At 38.7% G+C, this 24,273-nt stretch overlaps 1 long non-coding RNA gene across 6 annotated transcripts in view; it reads right to left on the reverse strand.

Moving 5' to 3' along the window:
- LOC125919446 (uncharacterized) overlaps positions 1 to 24,273 on the reverse strand; it is a 101,199-nt gene that overhangs the window by 32,618 nt on the left and 44,308 nt on the right. For 3 of the 6 annotated variants that reach the window (XR_007456788.1, XR_007456783.1, XR_007456786.1), the window contains 2 exons: positions 23,165 to 23,230; positions 11,940 to 12,117 (listed from right to left, as the gene is read on the reverse strand). This is a non-coding gene — a long non-coding RNA (uncharacterized LOC125919446). Of the gene's footprint in view, positions 1 to 8,713; positions 8,913 to 11,939; positions 12,118 to 23,164; positions 23,231 to 24,273 lie in introns of all 6 variants that reach the window. The other 3 variants (XR_007456784.1, XR_007456785.1, XR_007456787.1) reach the window with 3 other exon arrangements.

Below are 24,273 nucleotides of genomic sequence, written 5' to 3' on the forward strand. Positions count from 1 at the left end.
TAGAGCAATATTAGTGTTTTCAGAAAAATGCTACTAGGTAGCATGCATATAATTTGGTCTACCACTTTAAAAATTACTCTGACTTATAGCTTAAGACCTGTTAAATTTATGGAATGGCTTTTTTTTTTAAGAATGAATAAAAAGGCTCACTGGAAAACTACAAATTTATTTTTACCCTAAGCACTCTAAGCTTGCGGAGAAAAAGGAATGCATTTGTTGTTCCGACCTTTTACCCACCTATTTGCCTTGTGGGTTGCATTAGTAATTCCTTAACATCTACTAGAATTGCTAGTAGTTATATGTATGAAGAAACCATTTCTCAGCCCTTTATTTTTCCTGATTCTTTAGACATTCTAATTTTCTGGTTCAAAATATTAGCATCAATTGGAGTAGCTATTTTCAGTATCACTGAGTAAATGTCCACTCAGTACAAGAAGAAAGAATGGCTGCCTTTTACTGAAAAACTCACCCACTCTTCTGCTGGAAGTTATATATCTTATTTGTAAAATCACAGCAACTTTGTAATGTAGATATTATTATTATCCCCACTTTACAGATAAGAACACGGAGGGTTCAAACATCTAAGATGCTTGATTGAGATCACGCAGCTAACAAGTTACCGAGCCTAAATTGAAAAAAAGGTATTATTCTTTCCTATTGACCATAAGTTACCAAGTCATTTAATAATCAAATAGAGAGCTGTGCAGAAAAAAATATGATTGATTTGGGAGTTTCTCATTTTTAACTGATTCTGCTAATAAGTTTCTATAGTTAGAGAGAGTCAGCAGAGTAGACAAGAACAATTTGGACTTTGAAATCTAGGAGACCTGAGTACAAACCTAACTCCATCACTTGGCAGGTACACGGCTTTGGAGAAGTTACTTAATATCTAAAACATTTCCTCAGAAGGTTGGGAAGATTAAATAAGGTAAATCTCATAAGTACTGAATACGTTCCTTGCATCTGCTATGGGCTTAATAAATGGTATATCTCTTCAGTCTCTTTTTAAAAAGAACATGCATTTTAAATTGCCTAAAAACATAAATATTCAAAAGTAGTTGTTCCATGACTTGCTAATGCCACAATTACTGTATTTCTTTTTGTTTTGTTCCTTATCGGCAGGGACATAAACCACCTTCTTACAGAGGATTTGCTGGATTTGTAAGAGGAGCTGCTTCCCCTGATGCATGTGTGAGAAGGAGCAATTCTTTTTTACCACCAGAAAAATAGGCTACTTTCCTTCCTCAGATGCACAGGGTTTCTATTATGTGAAAGCAAATTGAATGCAGGTCCGACAAGATTTGGCATGGGGTCTAATAGCAAGGGAAATGGGACTGGGCTTCAATGTGATTTATCACAGTAATTTTCATAAATATCAAAATGGAAAACTTTTTTGGTGTTGGAATGGAAAGGTGAATTGACTGTCCCATTAAGGATCGGTCGGTACTTTTCACAGGTTATTTGAACCGAACCCAAGGGCGGTTAACAGGACTCGAAATACTGATGTCTGTAGCGAGAAACAAAATCTGACCAACACCCATAAAAATAATGGGATTAGGCAGTAGTTGCTTTGAGTGCTGAACAAAGTTGCTTTTCTACAAGATCACGGAGAACTGTGTTTAGTGGGTCTGGGAAGAAGTGACAGTTGATTTAACCCAAGGAGTTCATGGGAGGGGAAACTCAGCAGAGCTGAAGAGCATGCAGGCCGAGCCCACAGTGCTGTCTGTCCAGAGGATTCTCCAAGGAGAAGCAACTCGTCTCACCCTAATGGAAATGCCCATGGAAAACCTGTCCCAGACACAATTTTCTTTTTCGTTTTTTTCCCGCTATACTTTCTGGCCAATTTGCAATGTCCTACTGGATGGGGTTTTTAATCTTCTCTGTTCCATACCCTTTGTCCTAATTAAGTCTTGTAATCGCATCTTTCTCATGGGTATCCCACTAGAGTCATCTTTTACTGGCAGCTGCAGACTCTGTCACTAGGAAGTGAGATGCGTCTGCATTCTACCTAGGCATTTATGTATTTATACAATGTCTCTGAAGCTGCATAAATAGAGTGTGGCTCGGGCCAGCTGCTCTGTCAGAATGACGATGATACATAACTCTTCCAAATGACTTACAGTTTATAGAGGACTTTTCATACAAGCAAAGAGGAAGGAGAATAGTTTACTGGGTGGATATGATACGTGGGGTTCTATGCTGAGTGTTTCATCCAACTGTCACTACTACCTATAAGATCATTGTCATCTACATTTTTCAGTTGGGAAAACTAAGGTTCAGAGAGGTTCAGCAACCTGTTCAAACCACACAGCTGATAAATGGGAAATGCTGGGCTAGAACTTAGGTCTTCGTAATCTAAGCACAGACTACTATGGGAAGATAAAGTTAGAAAGGAGTAAGAAATATACAGGATATTGAAGTTCAGTTAAGGAATTCAGACTTTAGTATTTATATCGTAGGTGAAGGAAAATTATGTAAGGCCATGAGCAAGGAAATGGCATGAGTCTTTTTTTTTCTCTCAACCCAACCCTGAGTGCCTTTCCTTTTTATTTATTCTGCTTACCCCTATCTACATTTCCTCCATTCATTTAAACTCTTCCATCGTATGAGAAAGATTCTCCCATTAACTCCATTTAATAGATGCGGAAATAGAGGCTCAGAGAGGTAAAGGAGTTTGGCCAAGTGCAGAGCCAGGCAGAGACAGGATTAGAACTCCGGACTCTCTGGACTCACTCTTAATTTCAGCACATAGCTCCATGTACCCATGTACATAAATATATATGGTAATAAGCATTAGAATATATTAGATCGTATAAAATTTCAGCTTGCTATAAACCCCACTGTTAAAAAACAGTTCCAACCACTATACATTGCAGATGGAGAGCATGCAAAATGCCATGATGACCTATATAACATGAGGAAAACAGCAAACACTAAGGATTACAAATAACCACTGCAATAACCAAGCTGAAGCCATGGGATGCTAAAGGTTATGGAACTCTTTCACAAATATCTTAAAAAGAGTGCCTCCATGTGGATGCTGACTAGTCATCATTTTTCTAAGCTAATATCACTGCTGTGTGGAATGTCATAAAGTTTAGGAACAAAGAAAATAATTCTAGAATCCTCTGCAGGCAAAAAAAAAGTACATTCAAGGAGAAGTGGATTTTTTTTTCCCACTTGTTTTTGCTTTATCATGGCACATTAACTTGATGAAAATTTCCCTTGTGGATATGAAGAATTGTTTTGACCCTATGTACTTGTATGTTTATTTTGATGGTTCTAAATTTAGCAAAGCATTATTGTCATCATTGATCCTGGAGAATTATTCACCTGTTAGTGAGTCAATAGCTTGCATGGGTTTATGGTATCATGAGGGATATTGACTGCCAAGTTTATTTACAGTAATTGATGATTTTTTAATTGTTCTCTGCTCCTGTTCCTAAAATAACTAAGCAGTGATGATCACTTCACTGGATAAAGAAAAAGCTCATAAGTCAGAGAGGAAAGGGCTTCAGGCCGTGTGTACTTGAGAAATAGGACATGCTTATCGAGCCTCTGGAATTATTCAAACCCTGGCAAAATCCTAAGCAGCACTTTGGAGCCAAGCAGACTGCTGTCTCCCCTGAGATGTCCCCTGCCTTTCTTATGTGAAGTGGTTTTCTCCCTCCTCTATGTCTCCATCCTGATCTACCCTCTACCGACTTTCACAACAGATGAACTTCGTCCCCTACCACAGTGTCTGACACATAATCACTCAACAAGCATGTCAGATTACCTAATCTGTTTATGAGGTTACTTCCACTGTTATACTGTGAGTCCTTAAGTATAGGGACGGTGTGTGTTTATGGACTTTGGATTCCGAGAACCTTGCTTCACACATGCTCAGTAGCAATTTGCTGAGAGGCAGTATGGACAATGGTGAGACTTTGAAGCTATGTTCAAATCCTCACTCTGCTATTGATTAGTCCTGTAACCTGGGTCAAGTTACTAATTTCTCCATGCCTCCATTCCCTCATTTGCAAAATGGGATAGCAGAGAATTTACAAGGTAGCTGTGAGAACTGAGTTTCTTTAAACAGAGTAATATTAAGACTATTAGCCATGGTAATTACAGTAGCTACAGTAACAAGCCAACCTCAGTCCCCCTGGCCCAACAAAATAGAAGACAATTTCTCCAATGCAGATGGTCCATGCCAGCTGGCAGTTCCGCAGGTAACGACACTGTGATCTAAATCCTTCTATCTTGTAATGCCATCATCTTTAGCTCGTGGTATCCAAGATTCCATGGAAGGGGAAGAAAGAGGATAATAATATCTGGAAGGCTTTCTTAAGGGCTAGGCTTCATAATGACATGCATCACTCTCCCCAGAACCAGTCTTAAGATCCTACTTAGATGCCAAGGGCCTGGACAACATAGCCTTATTATTATGTGTGCTGGCATAAAGTGAACCAATTTAGTCAATGCATAGCATTCTCGGTCACCGGAAAGGGTTAACTAGATGTTAGCCATTAGTTATAAAATTCAAGCTCTAAAATCATACAAATAGATGTACGTAGCTGGGGAGTTTAGTTTCAATTGGTTAAATTGGTTTAGTTCAATTGGTTTAGTTTCAATTGGTTATCACTTTTGTATTTTAAATTCAATTGTTTTAGGGTGCCTGGGTGGCTCAGTTGGTTAAGCATCTGACTCTTGATATTAGCTCAAGTCATGATCTCACAGTCATGAGATCAAGCTCTGCATCAGGCTCTGCACTGACAGGGCAGAGGCTGCTTGGGATTCTCTCTCTCCCTTTCTCTCTGCCCCTACTTCGCTTGAGCACACACGCTCTCTCTCAAAGTATATAAATAAACATTTAAAAATAAATAAATAAATAAATTCAATTGTTTCCTACATGTCTTTTTGTATGATCTTGACATCACTCTGCTATACTTGGTGCTATCAGCCCACCTGGGACCTTTAAACCAGGGATCACAAAGTTCTATTGAGGAAAGGCAAGTGACATAAATGAATGTAGCAAAGGTGGGTGAGGACCACAGGACTCTGCAGAGTGGCACCTGTTCTGCCAGACACCATGACAGTCATCAGCATGAACACCATCCCAAACTCCCCCGGTCCTCCAATTTCTTGCGAAAAGCCAGAAATCAGGATTTTTATGTGAAACCTCTCAAATTTAAAATGTTGTCAGCTACTTTCAATGTTTTCAAAACATTGGGTGGGCAAAATACATGTTAGCTAAGAAAAGCATACACATGTTAAGGTAATATGCTAAACATATTATTTTAAAGTAATCTGTTAAGATGATATGTTGATGACAGTTAAGACAGATGAAAAGATGCTCAAGAAAATGGTGGGAGAACAAGACCAAGATATGTATAAAGAAAGTAGCCAAAGGGCAGAAGCTGTTTTTGTTTTTTGTTTGTTTGTTTTGCATGGAAGCTGGTTTTAAGTGACTATTCCCTCAGCAGCCCAGAGTATAGGCTTTTTCTGCAAGCCCTGAGTGTGTTCTCCCTAATATTAGGACATGGCCCCTTTGATAGGATGATGGGTAAGTGTATAGACTCTGGAACCAGTCTACCTAGATTTAAAGCCCAATGCTACAAGTTAACTGGTTGTTAACCCAGTTCCCACATCTGGAAACTGAGGATACTAATGGTATCCATCCCCGGGCTTATTTAGCAGTTTCCATGAGCTAGTAAGTGTAAAATACTTAGACCAAATCTCATGTGTACTAAATGTTAGTACACATTTTCTTATCATTATTACCTTGGTGTGTGGGCTGAATTTGATCTGTGGGCCGCCAGTTTGCGATTTCTGCTTTAAACCAGGGCCACTGAGATTCAAATCAGAAAACACTTAGCATGTGATAAAACCAAGCATTACAGAACAGCGTCTGCTTCCTGGGAAATGCCTGGCACCTCTTGCTTTGCTTCACCTCACTCCTACCCTCTCCCTACTCCATTTCTGGAGGCTCTTGACCTCTGTGGTTTTTCAAGTTTCAACTCCACTCTTGCTTTTTGCATTGACAATGTTGTTTTTCTTGTTAATTTCCCCTAGACAAGGCTTACCACTCACCATGACCTCTCATCCCCATGACCTCTCATCCTCTCTGTCTACTACTACTACTCTTCACCGGCCTGGTCAATCTAAAACTCCCAGGAAAAACAAACAAACAAACAAACAAAGTTTGGAGAAGTTAAGCAATTCAGTCAAACCAGGATTTGAACCATGTCCTATGACTATAGCCAGGGATTCCAAAATTTGTGCCATACTACAGTCAATCTTTATTTTGCTGAGGCAGAAATTTGAGTCTCGGGTGATTGTGAAGTTAGCTTATGAGAACAAACTACTTAGCTAGGAAGTAGACCTAATCCCTGGATTATATCTCAATGGGTCTTTGCTATTCTCAGCTCATTATTGAGGTATGCAAAATTCCCAGGAGGTGACAGAATCCTTGTTTCTTTATGACAAATGGCCATACAGTGAAAGATCAAACTTTAGTGAAAGTTAAAAATGCAGGTAGTTAGCTATCAGCAATAGAAGTTGGTGCATATCAACAAAATTAGGAGGATATTCATAAAGGTCTGGAGATTTCATTCAATAACACCGAAGGCCTATGCACAGATCTCACAGTCTACACATAGCCACAAAATTTTGGCCCACTAGCTAAATCTGATGATTTAGGGGAGGAGAGAACATATTGTTGTAAACATCTGGCTGCTCTTAAGTAGAACATGGATTCCCCAGTAGGCCTTAGCTACCAGCACTCTTTTTTGGAGTTTTGGCTCTCTGGCCTATTATATACAATAAATGAGTATGGAGACCTAAGTTTGTATACATAACATTTTGTATTCTCTCTTAGAGATACTCATTAATTTTGCTACTTTATGGCTTAAATAGCACATAATAGTCATTTGAAATATTCTAAGAAAATGCCTCTTTTCCACAAAACTATAAACTCTTTTTAAAAAGTCATGACCCTGGAAGAATGTTGTCTGAGGATCAATGAAACATCTTGCTAGTTCAGATTTAGGCTTACTTCATATGCCAGATAGAGCTAAAAACTTGCACACACATTTCATTTATCCTTCACAATACTCCAATGTGCTTTAATAATAATATTATTCCCATTTTACAGTCTTGGAAACTTTGGACCAAAGAGGGTGAGTCCTTTGTGCAAAACCACACCGCTGGGAAATGGTGGATTAGGAATCCAGACTTAAATTTGGTGCTTTTCATCATTTCATGCTGCCTATCACTGGTGTAATTCAGCCCTCGAAGATAATTTTCAAAAAGAAAGAGGAGCGTATAAAAGTACCCATCCATTAAAAATGATTCCATTGTTCCTCTATGTACCTTGCTATGACTGTGATGGAAGAGAACATCAGCTGTTTGAAATATTCAATAACAATTCCTAGGATGGTAGTTCTAATTTTAGCTTCCTGTGGACCCTGTTTCTTCAGGCAATAAATAATTTGCATGGAAAGTTTACTTCTGAGGAAGACATTAGAGTTGAAACCAAGGACACTTAGAATAGTTTCATAGGAAAGTTGGGTTTCAGAACTGCATTAAAACTTGCTGAAATTTCTATAATGATGGTTCACTATTGATTATATACTTAACCTTTTTATAAGTTTTCAAGAGTCTATTAAATTCTACTTCAGCACAATAACCATTTATAGTTCCATAATGATAATGGTAAGATGATGACTTTTTAAAGCCCGCTTGAAACTGTATTTTTATTCCTAGTAACAACCTTTGCCATTCCTTGGTCATTCTCACTCCAGGCTTTCTAAGAATATTAAAAAAGTGGGGAAGCCAGGACCCAGGTTTTAATCTCATGTCATCAGACTGTTCCATCCACTAACCTCCTCAGTACAGTCAACTAATATCCCTTAATCCATTTTCTCTAATTTTTTTGAGGATTTTTGCTCCTATCTCACTGTCATTCTCTCCAATACTAATTTATCCCAATTCTTGCTCAGTTCTGCAGATCAGAGCCTGGCCAGTTGGAAATATTTTAGACTTTGTTGGCCAAGGGACAAAAGCAAGAATATTATGTAGGTACTTACATAACAAAGCAGAAAACTCCTGTCCTGTTCCTCCCACCCCATCTGTCTGTGGCTGCCATCATAGTCAGTTTCACCCTCTGCTTCAGTGACCCTGATCTCAGAACACTGCTTCCTCCTGGAAAGCCCAACCATTTCAGTTTGGGCAGAAGGCCAGAGGTGATTCCACAACTTGGTACCCGGCAGTTGCCAAGCATGACTCTTGAGCAGCAATGAAGTGTGGCCACCATGCTGGATGGGTTGGTGCTGGGAGTGGAGGTAAACACAGTGAAGGGAAGCACCAATTCATCTCTGTGGCTCACAATGCTATCCAGATCCAGATTCATATGCCAGGGCCATATGAAACCTTGCAACAGGCCAGATGAGGCTATGGTTTGTTGACCGTTGATGTACATTATCCTTCCAATACATTGGTCTCTCACTCCTGGACCTCTTTTCTTCTGATGATCTTGTCCTCACCTTACCTTTGACATTCATTGCCATGATAATGCCTTCTCATCACCAAAAGTTGCAACCACTCCCTGTAAATTCAATTTTAGTACCCCCTCTGTTATACCACTTCCTATCTTTCCAGCACATTCCCTGTAGTCTTCCAACTACAACAATTCTTCAACCCATCTGCTCTGACAATCTGAAGTCCTTACCTTCCTTTCACTGTATTTCAGCATCTTCAGGTTTTTCTTATCTTGCTTAACATCTCCAGGAATCAGAGACATCACTCCCTTCCACACAGCTCTCTTTTGTCATGTTCTGACTTCATCCCCACACCTGGCACAACCCCAGCTCTGCCTAAGTACAATTTTCTGCTTGCTCCATACTGCACACATGCACAGCTGAACAGACCTAAAGAAAAACACAATCATACTGGCTGATTTCACTTTAAATTCATAATCTCCCCCCCCCAAGTGGCCTTAGAGCTACCTGGCAGCCCCATATTCATTCACTCTCCACCATTACTATTAGAAGCCTCCTTCTATTTCTTCCAAGTTCTAATATCTGCTCATTCTCATTCTCATTCTCAGTTGATAAACATGTTTTATCTTTTACTAAAAAAAATCAGAAGGTTTGATTCCTATGAGCTCATACCACTACAACTATACACCCACTCACATATGTGCTCAGAAAGTTTCTTTTATCTTCTGAGTATGCTCTGCCCATATTCTTCCCTAAGGCCAGCCTATCCACTTGTGCATGAAATCCCATCTACCTTGCCTACTCAAAAACATCACTCCAGAAATTTGTTTCTGTCTCTGCTGTATCATCAACTTTTTCTCTTTATTGGGTCATTTTTGCAAATGTACAAGAATGCTATAATTTTTCTTGGCTTCCAAAAGACCTAACTCTACCTGTCCTAGAACTATTTCCCCATTTCTCTGTCTATATCTATTTGTATAAAAACTTATTGGTAGATGCTGGCTCCAATTTCCTCTCTTTCTGTCATGCCTTCAACCCATTCAAATCAGGCTTTGCTGCCTGCACTCCACCAAAAATATTCTACTCAAGGTCATTGGCTTCCAGATTACTGAGGCCAAAGAGCCCAATGAGTTTTATTCACCTTAGCTCCTCATTGTAACTGATCTTTCAGCATCATTTGGTACATTTGACCATTCTGTCCTCCTTGAAACTCTTTCTTTACTTAATTTCCAGCAGTCCACACCTTCCCAGTTTCCTCCTCCTGTTCACTAATGTGTCTTAGTCTTTACTGGTTCCTCATCTACCCAATCTCTAAACTTTTATGTGTCCAGGAGTCCTTAGACCATTTCTCCACCTATACCCACTCTTTTGTGGATCTCATCAAACTTACGACTTTAAATACTATCTTTACACCAACAACTTCCAAATTTATGTCTCTAGTATAGACCTCTTCCTTGACTTTAGACTCACAAAACAAATTTTCTATTATCTTTTCTTGGGTTTCTCAAATGTGTCTCAAACTTAACATGTGCAGGGGACTTCCATTTCTAACAATAAGGTTATCTGGGCACCTTGATAAATTCTTTTGCTGAAAAATAACTAAAATTTCCGAATTTAAATTTTTTCTTAAAAACAATATCAATAATCAGATAATAAAATTCAAGGACTGAGAGAAAGTAGGATTTCTGAAAAATTAAAAGCACTGAAACTTAATTTAATGTTTAGGTACTTTGCCTAACAGAATAACTTTAAAGTACAATTTTCATGGTTGATATGATGCATGGAAAAGTTAAAAAAAAAACCAACGTAGGCCTGCCCAAGATGAAAAATCTAATAGGCAGTCTTTTCCCCATAAAACTGGAACCCAAAAGGCTACATCATCAGTTTATGGGTGATATATCAGTTTTATGGGTGATATATCAGTTTATGATGATACATTAATATATGAATGATATATAGTAGTATAAATACCCTAACTTTGTTCTTGGTTGTCCTAGGTTCTTCACATTTCCATGTAAATGTATATATATATATGTACATGTATACAAATGTATACATATATATAAAACACACACATATATAACACATATATATAACATATATTCTAATCTTTATATATATATATTATATATATTATATATATATAAAGATTAGAATCCACTTGTCAATTTCTAGCCCAAAAATAACTAATCTACTGGATTTTAATCAGGATTCCATTGTATCTATAGATCAACTTGAGGACAGTTGCATCATAAAAATATTATTATCTGTAAACATGGTACCCTCTCCATTTATTTAAGAAGGCTTTAATGTTTCTCAGCTATGCGGTAATTTTAAAGTTTTCAGTGTAGAAGTTTTACATTTCTTTTGGTAAATGCATTCTTAAGTGTTTGATACTTTTAACACCTAATGTAAATAATAATTTTTAGATTATTTTAATGTTTTTATGTGCTCTACTATAAAAATGTAATTGATTTTTATATTTTAATCTTTTATCCAGTAATTTTGCCACATTCCTTTGGATTTTATGATCACATTTGCTTTTAACTTTAGTAACTCTACTAATTTGACATTAGTTTTATGAAGAGTTCATTTCTACTCCAGGTTTTACTTTTGGTTTGCTAGGGAGAAACTAAGTAATGTGAGAAAGCAATCTAGATGAGACCAATACAGGATCCAGAAATATCAAATAGACTAAATATGATTCTAGTTGAAGCCTCTTTTTCTAACTTTATCTTTCTCATTTCTCATTTAGAATCCACTTCAAGGCTTGAAATCTTCTGGCATATTTAAGAAGAAAGTAAGAATTTCCCAATGGCATCTCTGGAAATTATTCTAAAATTCTCCTTCATCTATCTTTTCCTCTACTGTCTATTATGCTTGGACTCTGAGGAATAGCAGATTAAACCATGTATTCTATCAAACTTTTTTTTGTTTCACAAAATCAGGGATTACCTAGAAGGCAATATGGATATAATGAAAGAAAAGTGATTCTTCAGTGAGACCTAATAATCATCTCACAACATGAAGAAGTGAAAAGAGTCCAAGCTTTGGCATTCCAAGACTTAGGTTCAAATCCTCTCTCTTCCACTTGCTAGATGAGTGGCCTGGACTAGAATGCCCTTTTATATTTCATTTTCTGCATGTCATAATGGAGGTATTAGTTGCTTCCTCTAAAGGATGCTGTGAAAGTTCAACAAGACAACACATATAAAGCGCCTACCCCAGGGTCTGGTATGCCAGAGATATTCAATAACTACTAGTTCTATTTCCAGCCTTATTGTTTTGAGATATATCACACTTAACGTTTCTCAAGAAAACTTGGAATGTGAGTCACTGGAAATTAATTTGAGATCTTATTAAGTATATTTCATTTTTTGCTATCTTTAAACTATAACCACAACTTAAAATATTATGAATTTCAGGAGGATTTTAATTTGAATAATTTGCTATTACCTCAAAGAAAAGTAGTGATGGCAGCCACTAAAACTCACATCATTCCACTTCTGTTAGATCCTGATACTTTACTGCATCCCTAAACAGCCCCTTCCCATTCCCTATAGCAGCTCTTTCAGACCATCTCCATTCTTTTCAAGGCCTTAAGGACATCTCAGTCACACAACTCTCAGCAGATCTGAAAGAATAAAAGCTTTCAGCCATGCTACTCCTTTAGGACCCCTCCCACTCTCACTTCATTATATCTCTGGACCTTCACTCTTTGCTTATTTTCCTTTCATTTCAAGGATATTTCCACCCTTCTTTCTAAGAAAATCCCTTCGGTTGTATTCTTTACCTAATCTCTCCTATCTCCCCACAAACTTAATCATTTATTTCTTCCATATTTCATGCTCTTGATTTCTTCATCTGAACAGGCTCTTCCCCCTGTCTTGCAAACAGACTGAGAATTTGGTCTTTGCCTCTCTTCCCATTCTACATTAGCTCTTTGGATTCTTTCATACTCTAGCCACTCTGCTTTTCTGATAATTCTGAAATTCTCAGCTCTGGCTATGACTTCATCCGTGAGCTCAAGATCAGTATATGCCCACTTGGCATTTTCACTGGGCTATTCCACCCTAATTCAAATACAAATAGGCCAAATGGGATGTTGTATTCTTCCACCCATCCACCCTCATTTGGGCTTGACTCTAAGGAACGCTAGGCCCTCTGTGCTGGGCTAGTAGAAAATTGGAACTGGGAGTCCTAGAACTAATGGAGTAAACTCAACTTTCAGGCCTATCCAAATGTGAAAGGCAAAACAGCACTGGAATGACATATACAAGAGAAGCAGTCTAGAACAATGTGGGAGTTAAGCAGGTGGGAATGCCTTGCTCCTGAGTCATCCTCCTGGTTGGGAATGCAATTCCATTCAAAGGTTGAGGGTACAAGAGAAGAGTTTGAAGTAATAAAAAGCTGGCAAAAGCTTATAGATTTCCAGTTCAGCAAAAAGGTTGGCGCTCAGGGTAATTTTCCTTGACCTAATGATAGAATTGGGAACAAGCTAAAAAGTAAGGCTGGTTCAGCAATTCCACTTCTGGGTATATATGTGAAGAAAACAAAAACACTATCTCAAAGAAATAGTTCTCCCATCACAGCATTATTCATAATAGCCAAGACATGGAAATAACCTAAGTGTCTGATGTTAGATGAATGTATATGTGGTATATATAAATATGCAATGGAATAAAATTCAGCCATTAAAAGCAAAGAAATACTGACATTTGCAACAACATGAATGACTTCTGAGGGCACTGTGCTAAGTGAAATAAGTCAGACAGAATAAGAAAAATACTGCATGGTCTCACTTATATGTGGAATCTACTTACAGAAATCTAACTTATAGAAACAGAGAGTAGAATGGTGGTTACCAAGGACTGAGAGCCAAGGAAAATGAGGAGTTGTTGATCAAAGAGTACAAACTTCCAGTTGTAAGACAAATAAGTTCTGGGGTTCTAATGGATAGCATGCTGACTATAGTTAGCAATATCGTGTTATATATTTGGAATTTGCTAAGAGAGTAGATTTTAAATGTTCTCGCCACTGGGGAAAAAAGGTAACTACATGAGGTAATGAATGTGTTAACTAACCTCACTGTGGTTATCATTTCACAATACATACGTATACGAAATCACCATGCTGTACACTTTAACCTTACACAATGTTGTCTGTCAATTATGCCTCAATAAAGCTGAGAAAAATGAGAAGCAAGGTTGGGCTTAAATCATAAAGGGAAAAAATACAGCAGCTATAAGATGAAAGTTCCTTGGATGCCAGCTTTAGGAAGTCCAGACTACTTGAGCCAAATGTATTCTCTCAACAGATCTTTATTGAGCACTTACTATGTGCAGAGCAATAGAAGCTAGGGACTGGGAATTTAACTGTGAATAAAAAGAAGTGGACAACAAGCAGTCCTTTCTCTCACAGACAGTCTGGGGAAAGTTATAAAATAATGAAGAGCTGGTTACAACATGGAACTGTGAGTAAGATGCCAAGATGGGGATGTGTAGTGCTTTGAAGGGCACCTAACCCAGAGTTACAAAATCAGTAAATAGGTGGTGAACATTTGTCATGTTGGCTGTTAGCCCTGCATCTCTGATCCCTTTTTTAATCCTTGGGAAATTTTCAGCCCTATGCATCCCTTTTCCCTAAGACAGGAACCAGAAAACTTGCCACCCCAGCCTCTTTTGTAACTGGGGCACAGGTGTGTTCCCTGGGCTACACTGATCAGACTCATCTCTGAGAGATTTTGATTTATATATGAGAAAGATGAATACGAAGGCCCCCAGTGGAACCATTTGGCCTTCAAGGCACCCAAGCCTTAGCAGGTACGCTGGTTGGAAAGTCGGGTTCTTGAATCAGATTTAGCATCAATGCTGGCGGCAGGTGCACTTCCAGTCCATTCAGGTTCCAAAGTCAAGCCAATGCTCCAACATTTTATGAGCCATGTAATAACCTTTCCTGCTTAAAGACAGATTTGACTTCTACCACTTGCAACCAAAAAAAAACCCCAACAAATATAAAAGACTTCCTAGGGGAAGTGATATCTAAACTGAGATGTGAAAGAGGATGAGGCTGCTGTATGATATATATGAAAGTTGTTAAAACAGCAAATCCTAGGAATTCTCATCTATAAGGAGAATACGCTTTTTTTCTTTCTTTAAAATTGTATCTTACAAGGTGATGGAGGTTAACTAACCTTATTGTGGTAATCACTTCACAATACATGTAAGTCAAAGTATTGTGCTGAATATCAACTACCATCTCAATAAAAATGGGAAAGAAAGAGGACTGGGGGTTAGCTAGGAAGTGAGAGGGTTTGCAGCTGAAGGAATAAGGCCAGGGGAAAGAGAAGGAGAACATGGTATATTTGAGGGATTGAAGAAGTTAGGTGTCATGGGAGGTGGTGAGTTGTGAGAAGTAAGTCTGAAGAGGTTAGCAGGGACGTGGCCATGGAGTATCTCACACCAGATTAAGCCCTTTAGCAAAGTTGACTCAGCAAATGAGCAGGATGCAGGTTATGATTGAAAACCTCATTGCCGAGAACCAAGAGGCTGGGACCAAGTTTACTATTCTCCTAGTCCTGTTTGCTGCCTCCAGGAACATTGTTTTCCCCAAAGCTCGTTAGTCAAGCCTGGGTCTTATTACCTCCATCTCCAAATTGGACATTGCAAAAGAGAAAATGCAGAGAAAGGTATCTATCACGAAATATTTTCCAACGTGGACCAGCAAACCACCTATGAGAATTTCATCCAGCAGGGGTGTCTAGCAGATGGACTTTCAACCCAGCATGAAAGTGTTAAGAAAAACTTCTAATCGCATCATTTCCTCAATATCCATCTCAGTGCTTTTGCCTAGGAAACCCAATTCATATTTCATTTACCACACCTGAAGCCCACTGTCTATTCTATACATAATAAGCCAGAACAGCACCAATCACGACGATCAATTTATGAGTTGAATACTAAAGATTGTCACAAACTTGGCCCCACTGGCCTCAATGGATCATTTGGTACTTGAAGACTTTAGATCAGTGAGTTCTCAGGCTGTTAATAGATACTGTTATAAATTGTTCTAAGATCAAATAATATTGAGAAACACTTATTGAAGCAGAGGTTATCTGCTGAGAGAATGCTTAATGTACACCAAAACCCCCGAGATGAAGAGAGGGTATGCATCATGTTCCAAATGTACTTGATTACTACCTTCCCTGTGTCAGGATAGGTGACCCACAGAACCTATCCTTAGGCCATTCTTTCTCTTTAATATGAGCTGTATGTCATTTAAAGGTAAGTGTCAGGGCAGTTTTTACCTGAAGAGAAAAAAACTAACCTAAAAAACATAACTCAGGTCATTTCACTTGACCGGTAGCTTCCCGTCTCACACCAATGTCATTTTCCTTTCTTTTTTTTTAATTTTTTAATGTTTATTTACTTTTGAGAGAGAGACAGAGTACAAGCAGGGGAGGATCAGAGAGAGAGGGAGACGCAGAATCTGAAGCAGGCTCCAAGTTCCAAGCTGTCAGCACAGAGCCCAATGTGGGGCTCAAACCCATAAACTGTGAGATCATGGCCTGAGCCGAAGTCAGAGGCTAAACCAACTGAGCCACCTAGGCGTCCCAATTTCATTTTCCTTTTAATGAGATAGATCTAATTCCACCTATCTAATATTTTCCTTTTCCCTGGGGTTTTTGATTTCCTTTGTTTTTATTAGTTACTTCCTCCCTGTGGTGTCGCTCCCGCTCTATCTTGGGGGAAAAGTTTCTTCATTAAGTTCACCTGGAAAATCTACATCTCCCAGGATACAATCAGGTTTTCACATTCTAATTTCAGTCTCCCACATTTTCCAATTAAGGTATACACGCTCAAATACAAACAAAGCCAGGACTTTTGAGGGGGCCAGGGAAGTTTCTTAATGAGGTCATCTGATTTTGGCTGTCCCGGCATAAGGAAAAGAATGAGATGCACCTTGTCATCTGAGATTGTCAGACCCCAAACAAACATAAGGACCTTCACAGCCTTTCACATTTGTCTATACCACCAGTTCCCAGATTTTAACTGGCGTTACACTCCCCTAGGCTTATAAAACCTAGATTGTTGGGTCATACCCCAAGAGTTTCAGATTTAGTAGCTCAACCATTCCTATCAGATTTCCAGATGACAATGAGGACCATGAGGACCACACCTTGAAAACCAGACTTAGACAATAGTGAACTACAACCTTGGCCTGGTTGGGGTGGGTAGAGGGGAAGGCAGAGGCAAGTGCCTGATGAGGTACTTGCTCTTATTTCCTTTCCTTTTTCTTTTAAACAGGTGAAAGGCTTGATAGCAAATGCTATAGAGTGGACATTTGGGTCAGAGAGACACTGGCTTCAATCCCAGATGTGCCACTCAGTATCTGAAATCCTGAAACCATTTATTTATCATATGTACCCCAATCGTCCCATGTGCACAATAAGGTAAGACGAGTAGAGCCCACCACAGTCTTCACCTGCTGTGAAGACTGAGTAGGACAAAGCTCTCAACAGAGACTCTGGCTCACAGTAAAGCACTCAATAAATGGTGACCACATGAGTATTGTTTCGTCAATTTTCAAAAAACCCTGGTGATATCCAGCCCTTAAGCTCCAGATATTAAGCACAGAGAGTCTGGATGCTTTCGCATTTATCAAAAATCCAATGGAAATATTAAATCACCAGTCCTGCAGGATACAAGCCAAGTATTATAGAACTCATCCCCAAATTACTGACGTTGCTTTTTTTTATGATTCTTTTTTGACAGAGGAATGTTTTCTCCAATCTCTTTTGCCTTTAGATGGCAGGAGTTGGAATTTTGGACCCCCAGTCAAAAAATTCCAGAAAGGCTTCCTTACCCATTACTAATTATAAAATAAGTAGTGAGTCCTATATTTCTTGGGCATTCTCACGTCTTAATGTAAATATAGATCCTCAGGTTTCCTCTGCCCGATCTACTCCATTTCCCCATCAGGCTTTGTTAGAACCCCCTGCTATGTGCATGTAGGGTACCCTGCACCCTTCTCAATTTTTTACACATTTGTAATTATTTAATCAATTATTTGTAATAATTTGTTTAAAGTTTGTTTGTTCTCATCTAACACACTTTTCAAGAGAGAATTATGTCTACTAAGTTCCCCACTGTACCCCCTAGAATAGAACCTGGAAGGTAGAAGGTCTATAGTCAATGTTTGACGAGGGTCAGACCAAATAACCAAATTCCCCAAGAAGTGTGAACCGCAGAGTGAGAAAGACAATGTAATTTTTTGTGCATATTCTAAACAGCATATTTCAGGAATGTATTTGACAAGAAAAAAATAAGATATAACTCTCTCAATATGTTTTTGATAGTTGAGTATTGGAATTTCCTACTAAATTAAGGACTTTAGTAATCCAGTTTAATAGCCCAAATTAAGAACTTCTGACACATGAATTTCTCCTTAGTAAAAAAAAAAAAGCACTGGACTTTTGGGTTTTACCTACGTTAGAAAGTCAAATAGTGGTAAAGCATCTACGTAGTACTTGGCAAAATTCATTCAACTCATTTTTGTTTTGTTTTTGTTTTTTTTTTCTGTTGAAAATACTGGCCCTTTTCCTTATTACTTTGCCTGGTATATTCCTTCCAATATGGATATAAATGTAAATGCATTTCTGGGCCCTGCTATTCTTTTATCATTTTAAATTACCTCTCCACTTCACCATAAATTGTATATTTGGAGTTCCATTTGTGGCCAAAATGCAATTGTTTAATTGTGCAATATGTAATTTGTAATATAATTATGCTGGCCAAATTATTTCCTGGGCTGCTCAATTACTGTGATTACATTTGTTAAGTTTACAAGCCACATGCTGTTATTCTCCTTTCCCTCTGGCTGGTAAATAGTTTTATTTTGCTTTTAGTTCTTGGGTTCAGAGCTTCAAGTGGGTGTCATAAGGGGGAGTGAAATTTGATATCTTGTTTTCTACCATTACAGCCCCACTTGTGTTAATGAAGATGGAAGCTGAAGCTGAAAACCACAAACGACTTTTACTGTTATGCATCCACTCAACACTTAGAAAGAGAGATTGATGATAGCACATTTCAAATTCATCTTCCAGAACATTCTATCTCATATGGGGAAAATGGCTAACATTTACTGAGTGCTTTCTATGGGCAGGCACTAGACCAAGCATTTTACATACATTTAAACGTTCATCTTTGAAACAAACCTGTGAGGTCAATGCCATGATTCTCACAGTGTCTTAGTCTAGGTTCTCCAAAAAGCAGAACATATGATAATGGCTTGTGTGCAGGCAGTTTAAATTGGGAAGCACACCAAGGAAAAAGAGTGAAGATTAGGGGGAGTGAAACCCAGGGTTGTGTTGTCTGGATGATTGACTCTGTGGGCAACTGGGGTTCTAACAGGTGAGGAAAGCTCTGAGGAGCTACACAGAAAACACCCTAGAATTATCTGTCTTAGACTCTGAGAAGGGAAATATTTCCCGCCTGGATTCTATCCCTTTTGGTCAAGAGCTCTTCTGTAGGGTGTTGGCATCGTAACACTTCCACGGCTACAATACCTATGAGTAGTGAGTCCTGTGAGGCCTCATGTGGCTGTAGCGGAGAAGCTCTGGACCAAAATGTAAGCTATGCGTGGGGCAGCTGAGGCACTTCCATCTAGAGTAAGATGGTAGGCAAAATATGAAACAGGGCAAAAGACGTATTCCATACACACCGTTTATTCTTTCTTTCTTCCTTTCTTTCTTTCTTCCTTTCTTTCCTTTTCTTTCTTTCCTTTTTTTGCATATGTCAAAGATTTTTCATTATATTTGTATAATTCACCGACAATTTTTTACAGCTTTATTGAGGAATAATTAATACACAAAAAGAAACTGCTCATATTTCATGTATACAATTTGATGAGTTTGGATGTATTCATACTCCATACACTCATGATATCACCACCACAATCAATACAATAGACGTATCTCTCACCTCCAAAAGTTCCCTCGTGTCCCTTTGCTCTTGTTTTGTTCTGTCTTTGTATAAGAACACTTAACTGAAGGTCTACCCTCTTAACAATTTTTAAGTGCACAACATCATACTGTTAAGTATAGACATTATGTTGCACAGCAGATATCTCAACCTACTCACTGTGTAATTGTAACTTTATACCCAATGAACAACTCCCTATTCCACCCTACCTCCATCCTCTGGCAGCCACCATTTTATTTTCTGTTTCTATCTTTTTGACTCTTAAAGATACCTCATATAACTAGAATCACGCAGTATTTGTCCTTCTGTAACTGACTTATTTCACTTAGAACACCTTCAATATCCATTTGTGTTGTCGCAAACGAACCATTCTTGCATCCTAGGGATGAATCCCACTTGATCATAGTGATCAAGTGATCATAGGATCATAGTGATCCTTTTAATATGCTGTTGAATTCAATTTGCATGTATTTTGTTGAGGAGTTTTGCATCTATGTTCATCAGGGAAACTGGTCTGTAATTTTCTTTTCTTGTACTGTTTTTTCCTACCTTTGGTGTCACAGTCTTTTTCAAATAGGAAAACTGAGGCCTGGAGAGGCTCAAGGGAATAGATGGGGCTCATATCTGGCAGAGCTCATGATCTGGTACTCAAGATTTCAGCCTGTGTTAGTTTCCTAGGGCTTCTGTAACAAATCAGCACAAACAGAGTGGTTTAAAACAACAAATTTATCCTCTCACAGTTCTGAAGGAACTGTGAGGCAGATAAAGCCTTCTTTAAAAGACAACAATAAACATCTGACCCCTCTAGGAAATGGGTATTCAGACATTTCTAATGTTCAACTATTGAGAAAGATATGTAAAAAAGTATTTTAAAAAATACTTTGCCCAGACCTTTGCATTGTATTCATCAATTTGAGAAAAGTATTTTTCAGACTCTGGTATGTTTGGCTGCTTTAAGAAATTGACAGGAGATCTACTGGCATTGTTAGTCATGTCAGTTACATGTCTGAAATCAAGGTGCCAGCAGGATCATACTTCCTCTGAAGACTCGAGGGAAGACTTCTCTTGTAGTTTATAGTGACTGCTGTAATCCTTGGCATTCCGTGGTGTGTGGAAACTTCACTCCAATTTCTGCCTCCATTCTCATAAAATCATCTTCCCTTTATGTCTGTGTGTCTGTGTCCAAATTCCCCTCTTCTGATAAAGACACCAGTCTTATTAGATATAGTAACGACCCTAATTCAGTATGACCTCATCTTAAGTTGATTACACCTGCTTGCACATTGATTAAATTATTCAGAGATATTTCCAAATAAGGCCCATTTACAGCTTCCAGATAGACATAACTTTTAGGGGGATACTATCCAACCCACTACACAACCCCATGTCATCTCCTTTGGAAATGTTCTTTTCAATTTTTTAAAATACTTTTTTACATATCTTTTTCAATAGTTGAACATTAGAAATGTCTGAATACCCATTTCCCAGAGGGGTCAGATGTTTATTGTTCTCTTTTAAAGAAGGCTTTATCTGCCTCCAGATTTCTCAGATATCTCTTCAAAAAGATGAACCTACTAGCTATCAGAAATCTTTGTAACAGAGCATCTTTTAGTGTTAATCCAGTCCCAGTCAGAGTTCACCTTGAATCCATAGCTGTTGCAAGAGTGGTTGGAAGCCACTACCTAGGATGAATGGGCAGGCATTGGAGAAATGCCCAGACCTTTGCATTGTATTCATCAATTTGAGAAAAGTATTTTTCAGACTCTGGTATGTTTGGCTGCTTTAAGAAATTGACAGGAGATCTACTGGCATTGTTAGTCACGTCAGATTTGATCATGTTGAGTTTGACCAAGTTTCTATCCTGGTTGAATGAAATAGATCAGTATTAAAGGTATTTTATATAGCTCTGATTATACATTGTTCCCTCTTTGCATAAGTTGTATTTAATATACTCCTGTTGAGATAGTATGAACAACACCCCTGTTGAGAAAGTATCATTTCAATCATATCAGGAAACTGAAACTTCAAAAGGATAAGAAATATATACGAGGTCACAGCCAATAAGTGGTAGATCTAGGGATTAAAACCAGGTTTTTATGACTCCAGAACCTGGAATGGTCTCCGATATCAATAGCTGCTTTTGACCTGGTCCAGAGCCACCAAATGTCTTCAGTCATGTCATTTAGGGATCACTATTTCTTACTTTCAAAACACTTATGTAAAAATATATAGAAGATTATGAACCAATATATTACTGGCTATCAATCATCATTAAGTCTCCTTCTCTGTGTCAACCACCTTACACAAATGAGGTTGAAAATAGTTTCTCTGGTGTAGTGAAATTAAAAGTCAGGGAGTTTTAGTTACTCACCCAAGTAGATCACAAAGGTGACAAATGTTAGATTCTTACTTACTCTAAAACCTGTTCTCTCAACTACTTCATATATTGCTTCACAACATCAAAGCCTTAAACAAATAGCATAGGAGCTCAAAGTAAGGGTTTGAGTAGGGGAATTGAAGAAGACTTTATGCAGAGCTGGCATTGTTGAGGTAAGTCTTAAAGCACGAGGAAGGTTATGACAGCCAACGAATGGTAAGAGGAGTCTGAATACTCACCCACTTATCCACTCATTCAATATGTATTTTACGGACCATATAGTCTCTATCAGGCACCATGTTGGTGATGATCTCTGCCCTTGTGTTGCTTAAAGCCCACTGGGAGAGTAGACAATAGTTGAACAAACACACCAATAACTGAACTCATGAAAAATTCTGTGAGGACTATATAGGACACAACCTACATTGTGAAAAGAGAATAAGAGGGGATCTTACTTAATGAGGGTCAGGGAAAACTTTTCTGGGGGAAGTAACATAAAAATTGACCCCTACATTCAGGAAGGAATCAATCCTCCAAGAGTAGCAAAAACATGGTTCCAATCAGAGAAGTCTGCAGAGCTCTGAAGTGAAGAAAGAAACTCTGTGTGAAGGAGACTGGCATGTGATGGGGACAGATGCCTGACAGGAGCTGGGAGACAGTTGGGAGCTTGACCTCTCAGGGCCTCTTAGGCCATGCTCAGGAATTTCAATTTCATTCAAAGGACAGTGGGAAGCCATTAAAATGCTTCACCAAAGGGGTAAAATTCTCCAATTTATGTTGCTATGTCTATCTGGCTACTCTGTGGAGAACAGATATGGGAAGTCCAACTAAGAAGCTACAGCTGTAATCCAAGCAAGAGATACTGGTGGGTGGTCACAGTGGTGGCTGTGGAAATGGCAAGAAGGAGAGAGAGACATGAAGATCGAATCAAGAGTTTGTGCTGAAAGATTGGATATGGGAGGAGGAGACAAAGAGAAGGAAACACAATCAAGGAAGATTTCCATCTTTCTGGCTTATACAATTGAGTGGGGGGCGGGGGGTAGGGGTGCTATTTAATAAAGTGGGGAAGACTGCAATGGGGAGAGGGCAGATAGATATGTGTAGCAAATGCATGCTGAGGGGTGAGGAGAGTAAAGAGATCTGTTACTTCTAATGAATAATTTATCTGGATGTAAAATGACATGCTACCGCTAAGCTATAGGCCAATGAATTTTATTGAATGAAAACAGGTCCTAACAGTATTTGTCAAATAAGGGGGAAAAAATGGCTGAGAGATTCACGTCTGGCACCTACTTCCCATTCCACTTCCAAGTCAACCTCACCTAGCTCAGATGTCCATTCAGCATACTTCCCTTGAGTGTCCACTGAGGATGATGCTGGGACGAGTTCTGCAAATAAAATGTAAAAGAAATAATAAGAACGCAATGAATTCAAATCCTGCATGGTAAATGAACATGTTTGACTGTCAAGAGGGAAAGCCACAAGAAGCAGAATATCTTCCAAAGGGAGAATAGAATAATGAAAGAAAGCTTTCTACAGGCAGTGACCTACGTACTGGCCTTGAAAATGAGTCTGAATTTACCACAAGGAGAAGACATGGAACAGCATTCCAGGCAAAGGAAAGATAAGGACAAAAGATGGAGACACAGCAGTGCCTGGAATATTTAGGGAACCGTACATGTGGTTCTAAGAGCTGAAGGAGGGAAGGTTTTAGGGTGAAAAAGATAATGTGTTTAGGGTCAGGTTGTAAGAAACTATTAAATGCCATACTGTTGGTACTACCTGTGACGAACAATGCACCAGCACACATGTACATGCACACATGTATATCCCATCGCTCTCTCTGTTTCTGTCTCTCTCTCTCTCTCTTACACACACACACGCACACACACATGCACACACACACACACTCCTGTAATGCCGTTTCCCATTTTAATGTTGCAAATTCCTTCATGCCTGTACCTGGAGACAAGAAAAGTAAGGGAAAGGAAGGTTATGTGGGTAAATTGTTCCTGAATGCAGCTAAAGATAGCTCTGAACAGGTGGATCTTGGTGACGGCAGCTTTTGCAATTCAGAGCATAATTTCTTTCCCATTTTCATCACAACTACACAGCCAACAGGCTTTACCCCTTCCAATCATCCTAACAGCATTGCCAGATTCATCTTCTGGGGAAAATAAGTGTATATCACATCATCCCCCTGTTCAGAATCTTTCCCTAGGTTTCTAAGCCCACCATAGAGCTCCTGCTGTTCTCAATAACTACAGAGCCCACCAGAGGGTAAATTGCTATAAGGGGGGGAAATCCTCCTTAAAATTTTAAGAGGAAATAGAAATATACACGGAAGGGAATGGAGTAAATATGGCCTCCTGGGTACGACTCACATAGCATTCACAGATAAGAACATGTTTGATAGTTTCTGCAATAGTGA

The sequence above is a fragment of the Panthera uncia genome, chromosome B4 (genome assembly GCF_023721935.1).
Source record: "Panthera uncia isolate 11264 chromosome B4, Puncia_PCG_1.0, whole genome shotgun sequence".
In the NCBI taxonomy this organism is placed as follows: Eukaryota; Metazoa; Chordata; class Mammalia; order Carnivora; family Felidae; genus Panthera; species Panthera uncia.